The 14,334-nt window shown below is 41.4% G+C and overlaps 1 protein-coding gene across 2 annotated transcripts in view; it reads right to left on the reverse strand.

Annotated features, from left to right (window-relative positions):
* Positions 1-4,359, reverse strand: part of CPQ (carboxypeptidase Q) — a 148,523-nt gene extending 144,164 nt beyond the window's left edge. For both annotated transcript variants that reach the window (XR_012583124.1, XM_005479483.4), the window contains exon 1: positions 4,226-4,359. The gene's annotated coding sequence lies outside the window, so the exon portion shown is untranslated. The remainder of the gene's footprint in view (positions 1-4,225) is intronic.
* Positions 4,360-14,334: the final 9,975 nt, after the last annotated feature.

Genomic DNA, 14,334 nt, shown 5'->3' on the forward strand with positions numbered 1-14,334 from the left:
GCTTTAAGTAAATTCATAGTCAAGTGCCTCCTCTGGGAAAAAAAAGAAAACTCACAAAAAATTAAAGGCACAGTGCATCAATGTGCATGTGGCAGATGAAAGCTAGAAAAATTCAGGGAGGACAGAAGAGTGGTCTCATTCCCTTTCATACAGTGTATTCAAACAGAAAATGTAATTTCACTACATTGAAGTAAAAGATCAGTCACCTTAACCAGCAACTTGAGAAAAAGAAAGAAAGAAGTAAGCCCAAACACATAGAGAACAACAGATTTAAACCCACAACTGTGCTCTAATATCAGTCCTAAAACAGGCTTTAAAAGGGTGACAACAAGTCTCAGTTGGACAAGATGATAAGTCTGTGGGGTCAGAAACCAGGTTTGGGCAAATCCTGAGCCTGTAGAAACTCTCACTGTTGTACTGAATGCAAGATGGTCACTCAGGCAAGTTTAAAATAATCTTAGTTGTTTATAACTCCTATGATGCAAGGAATGTCTGATAGGTGACCTGAGATTAACCTCCTCTTACTCTAACATAATGATCATTGATTTAAAATTTATCTCAGAGAACTGAGATAAATTTGACTGATACATTTTCTTTTTTAAAACAGCATTAGTATTCTCTTAAAGTCAGGTTGTAAGATCACAAGTCTTTTGCCATACCTCTGATTGCAGTGTGTAGTACAATAAAACACTTTGCCAAAATACATAAATTCTTAGAGATGTATTTTAATCTACATGTCTATTCATTAGACACTTCCATCAAGTCTCTCTTGGCAGCAACAGCACCAAAGGGATTTCTACATTTTTCTCTCATCCACTGTGTAGAAAATTAATAGAAGAGGCCTATCTTAGTTAGACCTAAAGAGTCTGATAAAATATTACTATTATTAATACCAGTACAGAAAAAAATGAAAGAATCCAAATGAGCCAGGTGTCTGAATATTCTCCATTAAATAAAAAAATAGGTAGGTAGGTAGGTAGACAGACAGATTAAAAGCAAACCTCCCACCATCGGTCCATTCTCTCTATCTCAATATCAGAAATCAAGTCTCTTGTAAGACCAAGGTACCCAGATTACCATTTTTTAAAAAAGGCTAATATTCTTTACAGGCTAACAAGGTTAACATTTTTCTCAAGCTCACATACAGTTTTCTCTTGTACTGTAAAACTGAAACAAAAAAGAGCAAAGCATTCTTCAAAGATTCTGGCAAAAATACTGACTTAATTGAATAACTGGCATTTAAGAGATTACAAATCTGAGCTAAAACTTCACTACTGCCGTCACAGTGAAAATGTAAGTGACTTGGGGTCAGCTGAAGAAAGAATTTACATTTATTTCACTACTTTGAGATTACTGCAGACATTTGGTAACAAAAAAGTGAAAGATTACTGCAATGCAGTTTTTGACAGATAATATTTCCTGTCGAGACAGAACAGAAAGAACTGTAGAGCTTCAAGACTGTAATCGTTTTGTACATTTCTACCCACAAAGTGCTTCTTTAGGCAAAATATTTCACCCCTGCAGCTGCTACCTCTTAGATGTACTGCCACTCTTCATCTTCATCCTCCCACAATCAGGAAGAAAGGAAGAAATGACAAGGCAAAGTTTTCAACCTTAAAACAAGAAAGTTTTATACAATATAACAGGAATAGATAAAAGAATCCCATGTTCATTATGAGTTTTTGCAATTATATCAAGATATTACAAGTTGCTTCCTTTCTCAAATCAGCATTAAAGACATGCAGGCATTTGCAAAATCGTGTTATAAAACAAATACAGATTTATATGAGCTTTTGCTAACAGATGTCTCCCAACAGGGGTCAATGACAGGTTGTTCTTCCCCAGCCCAGATTTGCAATCTGTTCTTATCTGATTCAGTATCTTATTGTTTTGCTGTTCAAAAGAATTATATGTATTTTAAACACCAAGAAACAAGATCAGGTAAGACAAAGGCTTTGTATGAATCTCTAAAGCTGTGGTGGCTTTGATCCAAGTTTATCTGCACAGCCTTCATCTGAAAGACAGAAGTTGGAGTAAAGTAAAACTGATTGCAAGGATAGATGCTATTCAACCTAGGGAGGATATGTCTAAGGGAATTAGACAAAATGTACAAGGAAAAAAGGGATGTAAGAGCTCTCATGCACATGGCAGGCTTTGTGGAGCTTCTTTGAGGAAATAAGGGTCTGAGATTTTATTAAAATCAATAATCCAACAGAAGGAGCAGCAGACGAGACTGGAAGGTGATTTTCAGAACTGACAGGTAAGCATGAGAAAGACTTCTAATAAAAGCTTTCATCCCTGCAAAAAATTAACCAGAACAAAATCAAGGCCAGCTTTTGTCGCCCTAACTTAAATCTTGAAAATTTTCACAGGCTAAAATAGAGAGATACAGATAGATGAAGATACAAGCAGTTATTCCATTTCCACACAGGAAGTCTGCTCTACAGCCAAGCCAAATATTGCTTTGTAAGAAGAAACACTCGCATGCTCTCCTTTAATCAATAGATTACAACACTCCTACAACAGTTCTAGAGAACTATCTCCACAAACAATTAGTAAAAACTAGTAAAACAAAAAATTAGTAAAAACTAATCTAATTTTGAACAGAGCAAAAACAACAGGCAAAATTTTGAAATTAGGGCTCAATAACAAGACATTAGGATTTTAGGTGCCTTTGTGCATGGCACTGTCTAAGCAGGCACTTTTGGTGCTCATGCAGCACTTGATAAAGTCAAGTCCTCAAAATATTGCAGTTTGGAGGAAAAAACAAGTAATTAATACACAAATTGAATTCTTATGCTTGTATCTTGAATTTGTTCTTTTGTAGTTTTGAGCACATGTACAACTTGGCACACTACATTCAAAAGGTTCCTTTGCATATAATGCTTCCTTAGCAAAATCTAATTCAGCCCACAGAACTTGTATCTTTTTCATGTTTCTTGATATGTTTTTAAATATTTTTATATATTATTTTCACAATATTTATATATTTTTTAGCTTTTGGTCAGCGACTGCTGTCAACTTTGCTCACTTCAGGATCATGGCAGAGCATCACACTTTACCTAACACTGACAATGCACCCCCCAAGCACTATGTGACTGCCAACTTTGAGTACATATTTGTTTTTAAATTAAGAGGAACAAGTGGGTGAGCAAAGATTTTGTTTCATAGAATTACAAAATCAATTAGGCTGGAAAAGATCTGAGATCTTTGAGTACAATCTCTGACCTAACATCACATCAACTAGACCCTGGCACAAAGTGCCACATCCAGTCTTTCCTTAAACACCTCTGGGGATGGCGATTCCACCTGTTCCTGGGCAGTCCATTCCAATGTTTAATCACTCTTTCTGTGACATTCCTCCCAATGTCCAACTTAAAACTCCCCTGACACAGTTTAGGCTACGTTCACTTGTCCTGTCGCTTGTTACATGGGAAACAGGACTGACCCCCATGTGGCCACAATCTCCTTTCAGGTAGTTGTAGAGAATGATAAGGTCCCCATGAGCCTTCTTTTCTCCAGGCTGGACACCCCCAGCTCCCTCAGCTGCTCCTCATGGGACTTGTGCTCCCGCCCCTTCTCCGGACATTCTCCAGCCCCTCAATGTCTTTCCTGTACTGAGGGGCCCAGAAGTGGATGCAGTGCTTGATGTGCCCCTAACCAGAGTCCCGGGGGACAATCCCTGCCCTGCTCCTGCTGGCCACACTCGCTGATACAGGCCAGAATGCCATTGGCTTCCTTGGCCCGCTGGGCTCACTGCTGGCTCACGTTCAGCCAGCTGTCGACAAGCACCTCCAGATCTTTTTCTGCTGTGTCACCAATGGATCCACGCTCCTGAAGTACGACATGCTGGGGTCAGTCACCCCTGCAGCAAACGGCGAGCAGCAGATACAGCGAGGCGGGGCCGAGCCCCGCTACCAGGCTGGGGGCTCCGGCCCGCCGAGCCCGGGCAGGGCCGGCAGCACCGGGGCTGCGGCCCAGCGGGCGAAGGCCCCATTGCGGGGTGGGGAAAGGCAGCCCACGCTGCACGGTTCCACCGCAGGACAAGGAGCCGGGGCTGGGCCCGGGAATGGCGGCGAGGTGCTCTTTCTCCGGAGCAGAAGCCTCCCGAAAAAGCGCTGCAGCCCGGCGGAGAGCGCCGGCAACCCGGGGGAACGCCTAGTGCGGCGGCGAGGGGGAGGAGGAAAAGGAGGAGGATGAGGCAGCGGGCAGAGCAAACACGCACCTTCCCCGTGCAGATCGGGCGGCGGCTCCGGCACAGCCCTGAGACCCGGGCGGCTGCGGACGGGGAAGGCGGAGCCGCCGCGGGCTGGGAGGGCCCGGCCGCCGCCCAGGAGCCGCCGCTGTCCCCGACCCTGGCGCCTCGCAGCCCGCCCCGAGGCCAGGCGGGCCCGGCCCGGCCGCTGCCGCCCAGGCCCGGGGGCCTGAAAAACATCATCCGTCACCAGCGGGCCTTGCAGGGGACTTAGAACTTCGGTGCGAGGGGCTGTGGGGGTGGTGAGGCGTTGGACGAAGCTGCTTCCCAAAGAAGTTGCGGATGCCCCATCCTTGGAAATATTCAGTGCCAGGTGGGATGGGGCGCTGGGCAACGTGATCTACTGGAAGGTGTCCTTACCCATGGCAGGAGATTGGAATGAGACAGTTTTTGAGATCTCTTCCAACCCAAACTATTCTGTGATGCTGTGATGATTCTATGATTGTACTTTTACAGGGAATGTGTGATATTGGTGCAAGGGCACATGGAAAATGGGTGAAGCATGAGGAGCCTTTCCTGCTGGCTGCACAGTGGCCGCATCCTTCTGACTATTTGAGAGCATGGCAGTTCTTGCTTGTGTAGTTCACTGATGTTTTCCAGCTGTCTGAGAGCCTTTCCTGCTGCCTTCATGCTCCTGGGAACTGTGGCAGGGCCCTTGCTCCTCAGATGGTGGCCGCCTGCAGAAGTAACATTGCACTCATTTAAATAAAGGTGTGTTTATAAAACACTTAGGTAAATGAGTGCAATTTCTTCTGTAGATAAGATCTTAAAATATAAACATGGGTCTTAATCTGCAAACACTTGAATTAAAGCTCTCATTTTATTCTGTTTAAGTCAATGGCACTACCCAGGTGCTTAGAGGTAAGGGTTTTTAGGATCAAAGCCCTTGGTGCATTTCCAAAAAGCTGCTGTAGTAGGAAGACATTGAAGAATTTCCCTCTAATATTCACCACCGTATTCCAATATTAATGAACTTTCTGCCTCAGTGAAATGACTGTTACACTAATGAGCTTCATGGGTGTGTACCTTGAGGAGGGGTTTGAAACACATTATTATAAGATAATGGCTGATCCTGCCAACCTGACTCCACCTCTGTATTTGAGGTGACTCATTTGTATTTTTTCACTTGTATTTTTCAGTACAGCATCTGAACAGTATGTTTTTGCAGCTAGAACCTTGTGCTCTGCAATACAGATCAGGGAGCACGCTGGTGGGATGAAACAACATATTTCTCAAACTGCCACAGTCCTTAAGAGTCCTATTCCATTGAGGGTAACAGAACAACTGCTTCAACAAAAATATTACACAAGGAAAAGGCTGTCAGATATTTTCCTGTCTGGCTCCTTCTTAGCTGCACATTCTGGATATTCTTTATATGTAGTACCCTGTAAGCTGTAAGTATCTATCTAGTACTGTACCTCTGGAATGAAATTATACAGTGATTAATGTGATAAATATGTCACAAATAAATATGAAAGTCATGCAAGAAAATATTCTATACTCAAAGTTTGGCTGTTACACCCACAACACCTTGAAGTTAACTACCAATGTACAGCCTTCCTTTTCACTTTCAGCAAGAGAACACAGGACATGCCTTCATCAACAAGCTCATGTAAAACTGTTTTTGCAGTATATAAAGTATATAAATCGATTCATGAGAGTGATTTCTTTTCACTTGCTCCCCTAGCAATTAAATCACTTCACCCAACTGGTTTCTCATTATTTTTTCTTAATTAGCTTCCTTTGTTAATCCTTCTCTACCAAGAAGATGAGAGTCAGGCCATCTTTTTTTTCTCCTTCATCAAATAGTCAGAAGGAGAGAGATATCTTGGTGTAGCTGTCATTAATCCCAGGTCAGAGAGCAGAGAACTCAGTGCTTTAGTCTTCTGCTGTCCTTGCCAGAGGAGTGGCAAAAGCAAGTTAAGAGGCATAACAGCAAAACCTAGAGCTCCACTCCTCTTCAGCCAGCAACATGCACAAATCTGTTTACAGGTTTGAAACACATCAATATTCATTTAGCCTCAGGAAAGGTATTTCCCTTACACCCACCTCTTACGTGATTTTCTCCATTTTGCATTATTCACTAAATACACAGATTTGTTTACAACCTCAGGACTTTCAGATTGCTTGGTTTTCCCTACTCAGGACTGTAATTGTAAATCTGGGAGAGTCTGGAGCTGAGGAGTCTTGTGATCAGTTTCACAAACTTTATAGGCTACTATATTGGGCAAGATCCCAGCCCCACCATCCAGAAATCATCTTTGTCATGCATCTTGCATACTCTTGAACTCATAAAGACTATCAGGTGCTTGAAGGGCTCTGTATGGATGCATCTTTTGTACAAGACTGCTGTGATTATACTGGTAGAAACAGTGTCAGAGTAAAGAATTTATTATTAAAGATAGGGATTGGATACATATGAATGTCAATAATAATCAGAATCATCTGATTGTAAACTTGGTGCTTCAAGGAATAATCTGGTACCTAGCTCCTGGAAAGGGCAATTCAACCTAAAATGAGGACATAAGAGACTACTTACTGTTGGATTTTTTCACCTCCTATTGTACAGCATATGAAGCAACTGGTGGAGTGTGGTGTTAGGCACAAAACAGTCACTGCCTGAGCGGCTCCTGAATCTCTTCTGATGGAAATTGCTTGGTACAAGGTTTCTCCCTGCAAAGAAGGGGGAGTGACATGATGCTACTTTGCTGTGCTTTGGTTTTCCACTCCATTTAGACTGTATGGCTTTCAGAGCAGGAACTGCTTTGGTTGTCCTCCGAACTTTATTGAAGTCTCTAAAATGTGACTGTATTAAAATAATAAGAAGAAATCACAAGCATATTCACATACTAATTATTATGCAAAGTAGAGAGGGGGAGGGAAGAAAGTATGAGATTCCTTTGAAAAGCTGCCAGCACAGGACCAAATACAAAAGGTGTTTGAAGTGGCAGCACACTATACCAGACTGAAGAATTACCAATATACCAGTTACCCTTGTTTAGGGGTATGCTCTCAATTATCATTTTATGACATTTATTTACTTTAGCGTAGCATTTTTTTTTTTTGACTCAGTCTCCCAAAAGTCTCCTCTAAGTTCACAATGGATTTTAGTATCACTACAAGATGTTTTCTTCATTTAAAGCTTTTTTCTGTTGCTTTGCACTGTAGACAGGTAAAAATGGATTGCTAATTAATGCAAACTTCAGCTTTTATTTCCCCTTCTTTTTTTTTCAGTCAAAGGAGTTGAAAATAATTACTCTCAAGTTTCAAAGAGTAATTTTTCTTCAGTTCTTTGTAGAAGGAAGTACTTAAGTTTGATCATGAGTTATATGTCTCTATTTATGCAGCCTAGAAGCAAATAAATATATCCTAGTAAAGCACAGAACAGAGGAAAAAAGCAGAGACATTGTGAAAGAAAAATAGTAAGTACCTCAAACATGTATTTTTCTACACAGGTCTGTTTGCTTTTCTGCTGTTGTGTCAGAGACTTGCTTATTTCAGGTATCAAGATCAGATCATCAGGTGAGAACACCTGCCAGCAGTGGGTTGGTAGGGGCTCCTTGCTTGGGACACATCATAGCTGCAACCTGGCCAGTACAATGCAGGTTCCCAGTCAGAAGTCAACCTTGGTTGCCTCAGGTTTCTCTGCATTGCTGATATAAGCCAACAAAAGTTGATATAAGCCAGCAAAATGAGCCTTCTCCTGCCAAAGTGAAGTCTCCTCTCTGAATAACACCAGCCAAAATAGCCAGCAGCAAAATGCCACTGTATTCACGCTCCTGGCAACTGCAAGCCCTTCTGCTGTTACAGCCTCTTGCAGCGAGGGCATACAGCATCTCCAAAAAGCCATGGTGAACACACGTGCTCCAGGGACATAAAAATGTCTGCAGCTTATGACCCCACAAAAGTTCTGGCAGCAAAACTTGCTACTAAAGACACAGTCTGGCAGGGTGATTTCTCCTGCAGACTACTACATGTTTTCTTAGAGGGGCAATGGGTTTGCCATATCACAGACAGGATTTGGGTAAAAATTGGTGGAACATGTTCCCACTCAAATCTCCTTATAAACTGTGTGACTTGTGCTGCCATGGAGGGAAAACAGAGCACAGGCACCTGATATAAAACCAGACATGCAAGGAGCCCTGTTCATTCCTGCGGATTTTCAGTTTTCAGGTAGCAATGGGTCCAGCTATATACAAGTGTATTTGCATGTCTTGACATCAATTATCACATATTTGCATTAAAAATACATTAAATACTGCCCCAAAGAGCTTTCCTTACAATGCAGCAATTAAATTATAGTTTCTCTCAAGAACTCTCTTCCCTAGAGCTAGGTACCTTCATTCTTCTCAGTATTTTAGTGAGGATAAATTCCAGGTTCAAATTACTCAAAATCCAAATTTGACTTATTCCACCCATATTTGTCCCAGACAAGTTTAAATTAATGGATAGTTTTTAAAATGCAGATAAAATACATGCTTTATTTCTGGACTTGGCCTGAATTGAACTGTATTGAACAGACCCCCGTGCCCATCACTGGAGGTGCTCAAGGCCAGGACGGGGCTCTGAGTAACCTGGTCTAGTGTAAGGGGTCCCTGCCCAGGGTAGGGGTGTTGGAACTAGATAATCTTAAACATCCCTTCTAATCCAAACCACCCCATGATTCTATGAACACATTACATTAGTGTTCATATTAGTGTTCACACAGGATGTGTTCACATTACTGTTCATACAGGATGTGAACATGAAACCTCCATCTTACAGGCAGATGGGAGGCTGAGTAGAAGTGTGATTTCTCTCAGTAAGCTTCAGCCAGCCATTTTACTGGGAAGGGAAATGTTCTTGGAGTGGCAGATACTAGACAGATGCACAGAAACTCCGTGCTAAAATAGCTTGTTATCATCTGAACAGGCTCAGAAGTGAGGGTGCTTTGTTTTGTGATACGTTTTGAGCACAGACACAATGTGTGGATTCATGCCTTGAGACCTAGCTTCACCAATATCTCATTCTAGGTTTAACTTCAAGACCCCGAACAGGCTGTTAAAGTCACACATTAATCATTTAAACTTAAAAAAAAGTCACTCTGCAAGAGATTTAATGTGTTCCAAGACTAACTAAAATTTTGGATTCCTGATCGTGGTGTATATATATAGAAGGTGGTGTGATTTCTATTCAAATTTGCAAAGTCTGTCTGATCATGGTTTGAAAGTTTTGATAAACGCTGAAAAATGCAAATTCTATAAACTGAAAGATTGTCTAAAATAACATCTTGCTTCTTTAAGAACAGGTACAGCATTTCTTAGAAGAGCCAGAGGTGAATAAGTCTATGGAATTTCAGAATCTGCATTAAAAGTCCCATTAGGAGAGGCTGAAGTAAAATTCTGCTTGGCTTTTAGTAGCTGAAAGTGTATGATAAAAAGGACAGACTGGATGAGAAAAAGTTATGATTTCTATTGCTAGAGCTTTTACAAAAATCAAACCATGAACTGGGAGAAGTCACATGGCTGGGCACCTGTAACTGATTTTTGAGATGATAAAAGAAAATTTTAGACACTTTGATAGCTCTTCTGTAGGTATATTTTTTTCAGTTTTGGGTTTTTTTGGGGTTTTTTTTATAAAACCACTTAGAAGCTGAAAAAGAGGAAAGCTTCTACTTCTCCTGCTTATGATAAAAAGAGAAGACAGATTGAGAGTTGCTGGTTCTAAATAACAGACATTGTGATTAGAATTACTCAATTCAGTAACTAGCAGAAGTGCTTCTGTGTAATAAATAAATTACAATAATTGCACAATTTGCTTTATAGTCAAAATAGTTTTGCTTATCTTTGTTCTGATGGGCCTAATGTATTTTATTTTATAAGAAGTGCTAATTTCATGTATTCATAATGAATTCTCAATTTACATTGAAAAGCAAGTTGAAACAAATAAAAGCCATAAACTGAATTAGCTGGTAAATAAATATTTACTATTTTAACATAACAGAATGGAAAAAATAAAATATAAAAAATGGAAGTTAAGCTTTTTAATGGTGTAAGTATGAAAATAGTCTGTACTACTGCAGAGTAAAATTTAGTGTAAAGATTAAATAAACTGTGAGTTAACAAGCCATCTTGTTTACCAGCCAATAAAAATAAATTTTCTGTAGGAAAATATCTGAGCAAATGCAAAACAGGGTGAAAGCTGATTATTTAAAACAAGTATCTAGCTGCTGCTTTGATTGTAGTCAATAATTTAAGTTTACAGTGATTCTCAGGGAAGGTTTTTCTGCAGGATGGAGCTCAGATCATGAAGACTCACTAGAACTGCTCCTGAAATCTTGGCTCACCAGCACAGAAGTGGCAGAGCTGCCAGCCTGGCAGTGAGGCAATACAGCAAGGCAGGGTCCTTCATTCAGGCTTTTTGGTCTGAGCAGGAGTGAGCCCTTCCCTCTGCCATCTGAGACTTTTCCCACGTCAGCAGTAACTCATCTGGCACTGTGGGCTGCTCCAGAAGAAAGCACATGCTCTGCTTCTGTTCCTTTCATAAGAGACTCTTGTGTTTGCTCTGTGGTATTGAAAATTATGGGGATGAATGATGAAAACTGCACTTTGGGCTGTTTTACATTCTTTCAGTACCATTTAGTGTGATGGTTTTTGACTTCTCCCTGCTGCTATACTTAGAAAGGGGAGTAGGAAGGAGATGGGTGTTAGTATTATGGGTTATGACACAAAAACATCAAAAAGAAAGTCTGTTCTCGTTTCTCTTTGGTATCCTTTGGGGACCTGCAGTGTTTAGAAAAAGCTGCCATTCCACCACAGGAACTTAGGAAAATGGGTACCAAACTTTGTTTACTCTCCAGGACTACATATGGCCATACAAGGTGGGTGGGTAACTAGGACACAGAGCTTTTTCCTCCACTGAGCTTAGTTTCCCACCACTAGATAAACTTCAAGTAGGTTGCCTGGTGGAATTATTGTTCCTTATACGTCAGCGCTTGGATTAAACATAGAAAAATATCAGAAGCTTCCTCTGCATTCATCAAATAAAAATCCATGGGAAAAAAACTTGCATAATGCCCCAAAGAAATCTAAATTAATTAAAGTCACCCCCTACAGAGAACTTGGGCTCTGTTTATTTTCAACAAACTATTACAGGTTTTGCAATATTTTTCTGGAAGTTTTTCACAAACATTCCTACTTCCTCTCATTCCAGGCCAGGGCTGAACTGCCAGGATGGAGGAATTCTTTGGACCTGACCTTTAGTCATGAGAGACAGAGGCGCCCAGCCTCAGTAAAACTACAGCATTCTACAAATCTATTACATCTACAGATTTAAAGCTGCAATTTGAATTAAAAAACTAAAGAGTTGTGCAAGCTATGCCACCAAAAGATGTATCAAGAGTCCGATGTAGTGAAAGTATGACATCTTCCAAGCATGGGAAAGAAATGGAAAGGTGCTTCAATAGGCACAGCATGTCTCAACAGCAAAGCCCCTGTTGCACATCTCATCCCTTTCTTCCCACCTCCCAGGGACCAGGCAACCCAGAGCCTTCCATGTGCAGCCCAGCACCCCAACCACAGCCTCCTGCCAGCCTCCCAGCACCTTGTGCAGGCAGCAGGATATGGGCAGGGTCAACTCTGCAGGTCCTTCACCTGCTTTGCTGTAGCCAGAATTCCAGGGTAGAGCCACGAGCAGAAGCTGTGATGGGAGACATTCCCTGCTGTGCTGGGAAGCTGTCTGCACCCAGGAGCGTCTGTCAGGGTGTGACACCAGCACCTGCTCGCTCTCCTGCCTACAGATTCTCTCTGTGAAGGACAATTCCAGTGCAGTGGGAACAGCTCAAGAAAACAAAATGCCTTATAACTTTCAGTGGAAAACAAGGGCTGTCAGGACAGTTTCTCTTCCTGCCTTCTTTCCACTCACCCCCAGTTAATGTCTGCAGTTTTAAAGGAGCCCTGTCCCCTCCCCCTCATTCCTGCTATAAAGTAAACTCAGGTACTTCAAGTACACAGAGGGATTTTCAGATTTCCACCCACGTAAGCAGCTACTTGGCACATCTGATGCGCATGTGAAATTGGTTCACAAGGGCCAGGGCAGGCACCAACATCTCCATTTCTAGCTCTACTGAGCTTAAATTTTATCATTTATTTGATTTCAAAGCAAAAAATACACAACTTACTTTACTTCACAGAAGAAGAAACCTCAGCAAAGCATCTTTTTTCCCCTGGCAGGGTTGGGTTACTGATCCCCCACTCCCACCCACGCAGCTGAACCCAGTGCCTGGTCAGCCTGAGAGCTGTGAGGAAATCAAATGCACATGTCAGCACTCCCCTCTCCTGCTCCAGCCATGAACCATCCCAGAAGCAGAAGACATGCCAGGGAGTGGTGTACTAGCTGTGTCTTTTCTCAGATGAACTGTAGAGCAAAGTTGTGTTCGCTCAGCCTCATGGAAGTTTTGGAAAGGCAATACTCTAAAGGTTCCCAGCACGGAGCTTTCGCACCAAAGTTCAAAGCTCTGGGATACACAGACCAGAGTTTAAGTGTAACAAAATTAATATTAATGCTCATTAAAAGTGGACAGCAAGTATTTCCTTAAAGGAAATTATGATTAAGCAAGTGCTAAAGTCTAAAAAAAATTGCTACATGATTTCCACCTATAAGAATAATGGTTTTCACACAGAGCTTTCCTCTTTGGATTCCTCCTCCCTTGCTTACTTAAGCAAAATAAATAAATACCCAGCATAATACATAATCTGCCTCACTCCAATAGCTTTTATTTAATATTTATCTGGGTACTTGTTTCCTTACAAAAGCTTCCTGTACTCCATATGTTGCTGAAGAATAGTATCTGTCATTTAAGACTGCACTTCACCATCCCTTCCATACATAGCTTTAAGTAAAAAAAAAACAGAACAACTAGTCACCATCCCTTCCATACATAGCTTTAAGTAAAAAAAAACAGAACAACTAGTCAAAGTTACTCTCTTGTTAGGAGATGCAAGAGAACCATTTTTATTTTAATTTATCCTATTTCAGTGAAGTGCAATGCTCAAAGTGAAGAAAAAACTAGCTACGCAGCTTATAACGAAGAGCTACAATTCACTCATAAAGCTGGCAAGCAGAGGAACCATGTACCAACTTCTGAAGTTATTTTGCCACGAATACAGCAGAGGTGAGAGCCTTCTTTCACGTAAGCTTTACACTAGTTCTATTTGGCTTCTTTTACTAAGAATCGAAGAGGAAGTAACAATTTATAACCCAGGGTAAATCAAAGCAAAATGACACTTTGATAAACACTAGAGCTTATCAATCACAAGGAGACACTGTATCAGATTGCTGAGGAATTCCAGAGCTGCTAGAGTGGCTCTGGCAGAGCAGAGCCAAGGGTCTCTAGGAAAAGCCATGGCTAGCTGAGGGCAGGTGGCGCAGCACCAGAGCCTGGCACCCAGACTGCCAGCTGCCCAGCAACATCCACCAGCAGCCAGAGTATTGCTAAAACACATCCAGGAAGCAGAGAACAAAAGGGAAAGGAAACCAAAGACCAACTCGTGCTAGGAAGCCTCAGCATAAGAGACACACATTGGGTTGCCAATTTCTTCTGAACAGCATTGCTGGGAGTGCAGTGTCTGCATCAGACTGATGAAAACTGAAGTTATGTTTGTAACTAAGATGATAACTGTTAGAATTTTTCCCTAATAGTATGGTTTGGCACTGAAAACAGAAAAGCAAAGAGATCATGAGATGATAAATCCTATTAACACACCTACTGCATGTTCAAAGGTTTCAGGTTTTTGTTAGGGAGGGTGGGAAGACTGCAACATTTCAGTTCCATGCACACAGCTGAAGCACTAAACCTCTTCTGCATATAACAGAGTGGATAATGAATGTGCAGGAAAAAAAAGGCGAATGGTGAAATAAAGCTGAAAATTTACCTTTGCTTCTGTTTGTAAACAGATGCAGGAGGAACTAGACAAGCATAATATTTGCTAGTCTGCATAATTACAACAGATGTCTATGTTGGATAAAGTGGCCTGTACAGTAGATATAGAGGCAGTCTAACATACATAAATAAAATCAAAACACTACTTATTATCAATTTG

Source organism: Zonotrichia albicollis, chromosome 1, assembly GCF_047830755.1.
Source record: "Zonotrichia albicollis isolate bZonAlb1 chromosome 1, bZonAlb1.hap1, whole genome shotgun sequence".
NCBI classification, from domain to species: Eukaryota; Metazoa; Chordata; class Aves; order Passeriformes; family Passerellidae; genus Zonotrichia; species Zonotrichia albicollis.